This window comes from Colobus angolensis, unplaced genomic scaffold (assembly GCF_000951035.1).
Source record: "Colobus angolensis palliatus isolate OR3802 unplaced genomic scaffold, Cang.pa_1.0 Scaffold40, whole genome shotgun sequence".
Classification (NCBI taxonomy): Eukaryota; Metazoa; Chordata; class Mammalia; order Primates; family Cercopithecidae; genus Colobus; species Colobus angolensis.
Genome location: NW_012117377.1, coordinates 9,288,372 through 9,296,745, shown reverse-complemented (window position 1 = coordinate 9,296,745; position 8,374 = coordinate 9,288,372). Strand labels below are relative to the sequence as shown.

General features: G+C 45.6%; 1 protein-coding gene across 3 annotated transcripts in view; it reads left to right on the top strand.

The window, feature by feature from the left end:
* The window catches only part of ZNF124 (zinc finger protein 124), a 31,685-nt gene that overhangs the window by 648 nt on the left and 22,663 nt on the right, over positions 1-8,374 (top strand). The window lies entirely within an intron of this gene.

Sequence of the window (8,374 nt, the reverse complement as noted above, 5' to 3'; positions counted from 1 at the left end):
CCACCGGACGGTCTTGATGGAAAGGTTTTTCTAAAGTGTGTAAGGAAGCAAACCAAATTTATTTTTTCTTTTAATGATTGGGGGGGTTGGGGGGGGGGTCTCTCTATGTTGCCCAGGCTGGTCTTGAATTCCTGGTCTCAGCCTCCCAAAGTGCTGGGATTACCCCGCCCAGCCCAAAGCGACCCTAATGTGATAATTGATTGGTTATAATTATGTAGTTCTGTTATTCGGATTATTTAGGTGGATGGTTCCCGGTTATGTAATCAGAGGTGAATTGATGATTTGGAGTTGGTTAAGTTTTGATTCCCTTCAAGTGAGTTACTTTACAACAAAGGCATGAAGTTCCTTTAGGTTTTCTGGGTGAGGAACTCAGGGCACCGTAGTCACTTTAAGGGAGGAGACCACCCCTCATACTGTCTTATGCCCAGTTTCTGCCTCCAAAGAAAGAAGAAGTAAAAACTAAAAGGCAGAAATGAAATCCACAGGCAGACAGCCCGGGCAGCGCCCTGGGCCTGGTTAAAGATCGACCCCTGACCTAACCGGTTATGTTATCTATAGATTCCAGACGTTGTATGGACAAGCGTTGTGAAAGTCCCTGTCCTATTCTGTTCTGATTACCGGTGCTTGCAGCCCCCAGTCACGTACCCCCTGGTCACGTACCCCCTGCTTGCTCAATCGATCACGACCCTCTCACGCTGGCCCCTTAGAGTTGTGAGCCCTTAAAAGGGACAGGAATTGCTCACTCGGGGAGCTCGGTGAGTCTTGCCAAAGCTCCCGTCGGAATAAAGCCCTTCCTTCTTTAACTCGGTGTCTGAGGGGTTTTGTCTGCAGCTTGTCCTGCTACAACTTCAGTCTAATTTCTTCCTATTTAATTGTTTCCACAGGGGTACTGGTTTCCCCTGCATTTTCCAAATCCATGACCGTATTCCCCAGCCTAACTCTTCTAGAACTTGAGTAAAGTTCTAAATTTCCAGTTTCCTCCTCATACTCTCAAACTCCAACTTCCCCTCTCCAATTTACAACATTATTAACTATTTGTTCTTAATTGTGCATTTGAACCAGATGCAGTATTTTATCATGTTTTCACTGAGCAGTGAGGAGCTGTTTCTGAACATTTCACATGAAAACAGAGAATAATCACCTGATCTAGTCCACTAGAAAAAATTCTTTGTGCCTCTCCTCCTTTTGTCTTCCCTAGGCACACACACTTTACCAGAACGTCTTTGGATGGAGGTTTCCCTTTGGAACCTTCACGTGGCGATGTGTCCTCAGCCACCCTCCTGTCTTTTCTGGGTCCTGAGTTCAAAAACTGTTTGAGGATGACCTAATGTGCCCACACTGGCCATGTCTCTTGGAGTGTCATAAATAGTGAATGTCAGCCGTTGGGTCCTCTTCTCCCAGAAGACAAGGTGAGGTTTAGGGGTGGAGCCTCTCAGAGGAGCAGCTGGATGGCATGAATCCCCTGGAACTGAGAGGAGTCTCCTGGGATACTCTTCTATACTCTTCCTCTAAAAAGCTAATCCAGTGGGACTTAGATTTTTTTTTCTCTCACCCCTGTTATCACTCCTTAGAGACAAAATGCTGGTCAGGCAATCAGATACTGGTATTAAGGGAAGAAAGAATTTCTGCCCTCTGAATTCTCTCATACTTGTGAAGGGAGAACAGCTATTCCCAAGTGCAAGGAAACACCCCCCGGCCGCCACCCACCGCAGTGAGGCAGGAACCTAAAAAGCAAAATGCGTTTGGGGCACAGTGGGGACACAGCGCAGCGTTTTGCGGGAGGGTCGGCATTGAGTACTTCCCTGAGCAGGATGGGGTGGGAGGATTCAGGTGATGAGATGGTCTGACTTGACCCTTGAGTCAGCCATGTCCGTGTCAGTCAGTACTGCTACTCCTTGTGTTTGTCACCTTGAAAATATTTGTTCACTTATTTTAACTTCAGTTTTTCACTGATTGAAAAATACATTTTATCAGTACAGCTTGAGAGATAAGAAAATATTTTCAAAAGGCCAAGAAAGAGGTGTATATCGGAAAAATATTAGATATCTAGTCATATATTTCATTTGTTAAAAATTCTTAAATGCCTTTTTTCTTCCCCAGAGGGAGTGTAGTAAGTTTCACAGGTTTGTTCTTTTCTAGGGGATAGTTTCAATCCAAATTCCAGGGCTTAGCTTTGGAAATGCTACCAGGGAAAAATAGGGACACTGTCTTCCATTATGGCTGCAGAAAAATACGCTTTCACAAGAAAGTACAGTAGATAAATTAGTGAATAACACTCACCAAAGCATCAGTTCCACCTTTGTGCCGAGCGGAGATTTTGTGACAGTGGATGACTCTGTTTCCTGTTACCCGGATGTCCAAGTTTAATGGTAAATCTGTGGGTGGGGACTTGGCATTTTTAGATGTGTTAACATAGAAATAATTTCTTTTTGAAATAATTTGTTATCATGGAAATAATTAAGTGACTTGTTTATTGTATGAAATAAATACTTCTGCTTTTCCTGTTGAGGTATAAAGTGTAAGTGCCTTACAATTTTATTCCTTCTAACAAACATAAAAACTGAGTTTGAGTGATTTTGCTGGACTCTTCAAACACTGAGTATTTTTTCATTTAAAACAACATGGGGGCCGGGCACGGTGGCTCACATCTGTAATCCCAGCACTTTGGGAGACCGAGGTGGGCGAATCACTTGTCAAGAGTTGGAGACCAGCCTGACCAACGTGATAAAACCCCGTATCTCCTAAAAATACAAAAATTAGCTGGGTGTGATGGTGCACACCTGTAATCCCAGCTACTTGGGAGGCTGAGGCAGGAGAATCACTTGAACCTGGAAGGCAGAGGTTGCAGTGAGCAGAGATCATGGCACTGCACTCTAGCCTGGGTGACAGAGAAAGACTCCGTCTGAAAAAATAAAATAAAATATAAATAAAATGTGGGCTGGATGTGGTGACTCATGCTTGTAATCCCACCCCTTTGGGAGGCTGAGGCAAGAGGATCACTTGAGCCCAGGAGTTTGAGACCAGCCTAGGCAACATAGTAAGATTCTGTCTCTACAAAAAATAGAAAAAACGCCACGTTTGGTGGCACATGCCTGTAGTCCCAGCCACTTGGAAGATTGAGGTGGGAGGATTGCTTGGGTCCAGGAGGCTGAGGTTGCAGTGAGCCTTGATTGCACCACTGCAATCCAGTCTGGGTGATATTGAAACCCTGTCTCAAGAATAATATAATAATAAAGAATAACAACAATTCTTTTAAATAATAATTATTGTTTTTAAATCATAATATACATATTGATATATTAACATAACAATATTATTAAATATAATTATTATTATGGTTTAAAAAATGAATAACCTTGACTGGAGAGCAGAAACATGAGCTTAGTGACTTACAGCTAAGGCCAATCTTGAGCCTGTACGAGGAGGCTATTGAGCCTGTGGGAGGAGGCTCTTGAGCCTGTGGGAGGAGGCTATTGAAGAGCCTGTTCGTTCTTCCTGGGGAGCCTGTCCTGCTCACACCAACCGTGAAAGGAGCCCTTTATACCAACAGAAGCTACAAGGCCCTGGAGAGCTGAGGATCCACTGGCAGATGTGGCTGCTCTTGGGATAGGAGGAGGGTTGTGATGCCCTTTCTAAGGGTATAATTGTTACTGTCCCGGGACTGTTGCAGTAAAATTCTAAATTTCCAGTTCCTTCCCCACACTCTCAAACTCCAGCTTCCCTTCTCCTATTTACACCATTATTAACTTATTACTTATCAAATAATTTCAAATTTAGGTTAAAAGTAACTTTATTCTAAAGGAATATTGCAATATGGAAGAGGACCAAATATAAGATCTGTAAGCATCTCAAAGGTTAGGCAGAAAAGGGCTTTCTTTCATAGGGAAGAGCAAACATGATTAGAAAGGAGTTGGGAGGGAGAGAGCAGGATGGAGGTGGCAAAATCAGATCCTAGATCAGAGACTGTTTCACCCTGAAGTCAGCCTATTCTTAGGAAAGATGTAAAGAGGGGTTATGTGTTGGCTGAGGCTAAGTAAGAGTCAGAGTTTGGGGGCTGGAGGTAGGAGAGAAAGTTAAGCAAAGCTTGGATAAGAGATATTTTGTTCTGACTACTGAAGAGAAAAATGTTCATCTAATTGTTTATGAGGCAAAAAAAAAAAAAAAAATTGCCTAGTTTGTGTCTGGCTTTGTGAGAGGTAAAAAAGGAAGCCTCATCTAAGTCACAATGAGAAGGATGTTTCTTTGCAGTAAGCTGCTCTTGATACATGGAAATGATAGCGGATTTCTGAAATCACAGCTGTTCACCAGCGTTACCCGCCCACCCTACCTTTCCCTGCCTCTTTTGTTCACCCTATACATTTTTTCCCTTTGGCTGTTTCTGAGTTGTGTCCTTTATAATAAACTGTAAACATAAATAAAGTGATTTGCTGAGTTCTGTGAGTAGTTCTGTCCAATTATGAAACTTGAGGAGGGGGTTACGGAAGTCTGTAGTTCATAGTTAGTAGCTCAGAAGTACAAATGGCCCCGGGGCTTGGGACAAGCATCTGTAGTAGGGCAGTGTTGTGGGACTGAGCCCCAAACATGTGGAGTCTGCGCCGAACCCAGTGGTTCCGAATTGAGTTGCACGTTCAGTTGTGTTGGAGAATTGGTTGGTGTTCAGCAAACTTCACACATTTAATGTCAGAAGAAAAGACATCACATGTCAGAACCTCAAACTGATTCCCAGTGACTGGTCACTGGTGAGAATTGAGACCCTGGAGGAAGGAGCATTTTCACCCTGTGAGGAGGGGACAGTCAGGAGCGTGGAACTCCCAGCATTGAATGTTGTGGCTGCTCAGGTTTTCCTCATTCGCTGCCTAGGCGTGAGCCTCCCTGGGCTGCCTCCCCACGGTGAGGGTGACCCCACGCTTATGAACGTGCGTATATAAGATTTGTGTTTTCTTGTTTGAAAATCCAAATCCAATTAATAGATGTGATCTAGAAAAGCAAAGATAATTCTTGAAATAAATTGTTTTATGCTAAATTCAAATAATAAGAATGTGCAGAGTCATGGACTCACCATGCGGGGAATAAAGAGGCCTTGGGCAGTTGTGGTGTGTCTCCCTGATCCCACCTGTCTTCTGCCCACAGACGTCATCGCAGTCCTGATTCTGTTTTTATTCTTTTCTTTTCTTTTCTGAGAGGGAGTCTTGCTCTGTCGCCCAGGCTGGAGTGATCTTCACTGACTGCAAGCTCCACCTCCTGGGTTCAAGCAATTCACCTGCCTCAGCCTCCTGAGTAGTTTAGATTACAGGCGCCGCCACCACACCTGGCCAGTTTTTGTATTTTTAGTAGAGACAGGGTTTCACCATGTTGGTCAGGCTGGTCTGAAACTCCTGACCTCAGGTGATCTGCCCGCCTTGGCTTCCCAAAGTGCTGGGATGACAGGTGTGAGCCACTGTGCCTGGCCTCTTTTTTTATTCTTTGTGGCTTCTTTTTGTGGTTTCTTTGCCTCAATCTGTTGCACACATACTGCTGCCTGAGGGTGGGGGGGGGTCAACCAGTTTACTCACCCATTCCATTGCTTACGGGACTTGAGTTGTTTCAAGTTTGTTTTTAATGTGACTATGTTATTCTTGGTTTTGTCCCCAAGTGCTAACAGTTTATAAATGTATTACTTATTGGGAAAAAGTTGCTGGGTTGTAGATGATGGATACATTCAGATTTACTAGGAACTGCCAGTGGAATGTACAGATTTGCTGCTTGACTATTCATGCCTGTGCTTTTATGCCTTTTCAGTATTTATTCAGGCTAGATGTGGTGGCTCACGCCTGTAATCTCAGTGCTTTGGGAGACTGAGGCAGGAGTTTGATACCAGCCTGGCAACATAGCAAGACCCCCATCTCTACAAAAAAAAAATAAATAAACATGAGTTTGGCATGGCGGCACCTGCCCAGCTGCTGGGGTGGCTGAGGCAGGAGGATTGCCGGAGTCTAGGTGTTTGCGGTTGCAGTGAGCTGTAATGGAGCATCCTGGGTGACAGAGATACCTCATCTTTAAAAAAGATTATTCTTATTTATTTCTGTGTGGTTATATATTGCTTCTTGCTAATTACCATTCGCTTTGAGCATTTGTGTGCGTGTGGTCTTTCATCTTCTTTCAAATAGTTTTTCGTCATTTTCTCACATTTTACCTGTTTGCATGTTGATTGATTTTGTCGTTTGTGTGTGTGTATGTTTTTGTAAAACACACTCCAAACACTAAACCATATTCATTTGTAAAGACTGTAAATACTTTTTCCCGGGTTGCATTTTGTTTTTCACTTCATTCTACAAGTTGATGGACAGTTCTTAATTTTAGAACCGTCAAACTTGTCAGTCTTTTCTTTGGGGCTTTCTTTTCTCACATAAGAACCTGATAGATAGGAGGGCTTGCTGAGCTCACAGACTTAACTCTTAGGGTCTCCCTGCCTCATCACCAGGGAACAGTCCCCACTGAAGTCAGAGTCTGGCTTCCAAGCTTGAAATATATTTATTTAACTTTCCGAATGTGGGTTTTCATCGTGAACTGTGGGTGAAGCAGACTCTTCTTCTGAGTCAGTTTAAACGTTTGCTTTTCTTCTCTTTTAATTTCTGTATAGACTGTTGCTGCCATATAACGCTAGTTTTTCCGTATATTTCATAAATTTAGTTCTTTATCAGTGTCTTTTTATTTTTTATTTTTGTGGCCGAATATGAGCAGGTTGAGGAATGGGGTTTGAGGAAGCCTTGGCTGTGGGCCAGCAGCCTCCTCCCAAATTAAAAGCCTGGTCCGGGTAACCATCCTTTCCTTAGGTCAGGGTGGCTCTGTTGGTCACTGAGTCTGTGCTTCCCTGTGCACATGTGTGATCCTGTGTTCAGGAGGAAGAAGCAGGAAGGGTTTTTTTTTTTTTTTTTTTTTAGGCGGAGTCTCGCTCTGTCGCCCGGGCTGGAGTGCAGTGGCCGGATCTCAGCTCACTGCAATCTCCGCCTCCCGGGTTTACGCCATTCTCCTGCCTCAGGCTCCGGAGTAGCTGGGACTACAGGCGCCCGCCACCTCGCCCGGCTAGTTTTTGTATTTTTAGTAGAGACGGGGTTTCACCGTGTTAGCCAGGATGGTCTCGATCTCCTGACCTCGTGATCCGCCCGTCTCGGCCTCCCAAAGTGCTGGGATTACAGGCTTGAGCCACCGCGCCCGGCCTCAGGAAGGGTTTAAGGACTGCAGGAAGACAGCAGGGCCCAGTGTGGAAAGCCAAGGCCAAGTCTGGCTTACAGGCAAACGTCCCCTGGTTGGGGCCCTTCCCCCAGCCCTCAGGGTGGAAGCCCTGCCTGAGTAGAGCTGTAGCCAAAACCCTGGGATTCAGACCTAATTTAGTCACGTGGTTGGTAGCGTCCCCTGTCACTCACAGATGGAGGGGCGGGGCCGGGAGTCATTTAGTCACGTGGTTGGTAGCATCCCCTGTCACTCACAGATGGAGGGGGCGGGGCCGGGAGTCCTGTACAGTCAGGGCACTGAGTTGGGAGCTGTCTAGTCAGCTGCAGTCAGAGAGGAGGCAATCTGCCTGGGCCGCTGTCTTTGTGCCTGCCCGCTGAGCTTGTGGTCTGATCTCCGTGGCTGTTTCCTGGGCTCTAGGAGGCCCCAGGTGACTCCGCTGCGGTCTCTGTCACCTCGTGACTTGCAGGAACTGGAAGAGCCCTAGGAAGAAATTTAGGATACCCCAGAAGCCAGGAATGTGCAGAGCCAGGCCTCCCAAGCAGTGGGCGAGGTGTGGGTAAATCCTGCTAGAAACGGCTGTGGCAGGACCCAGGCCGCCCTGCAGTCAGCTCCGGAGTCTGCAGCCCCTCCTGCTTGCTGGTGCAGCCTGGCCTCAGTATCCCCTGGCTGTAGGGCGGGGACGGGGTCTGCAGTGGGGACCTGGGCATCCTGCAAGGATAACAGAAGGGTCATCGGGGAGAGTCCCTGCTTGCTGGGGAAGGTGTTCATGTGTGGGAGGAGCTTGTGGTTCCTGGGATTCTCAGTCCTCCTTTCTCCTGTCAAAAATTAAACAGAGGCACCTTTCAATTTTCAAGAGTTTATTTGAACAAACAGTGATTCATACGTCGGGGAGCACCTGGCCATGGTTTGTGAGTTGAGGGTCCACCAGAGGGGCCTGATGGGAAGGCTTTTACAGAGTGGCTGATTGGTTGCAGTTATGTAGTCCTCTTATTTGGACTATTCCGTAGATATTTGCAGAGATTAATTGGAGGTTTGTGGTTGGTTAACCCTGAATTTTCTTGTGAGTAATTTACAAGAGTTGCGTTTGAGTTAGACTTCATTAATTCACAACATGATCCACTATTTGTCCTTTATTATACATTTCAAACACAGACATCGTTTT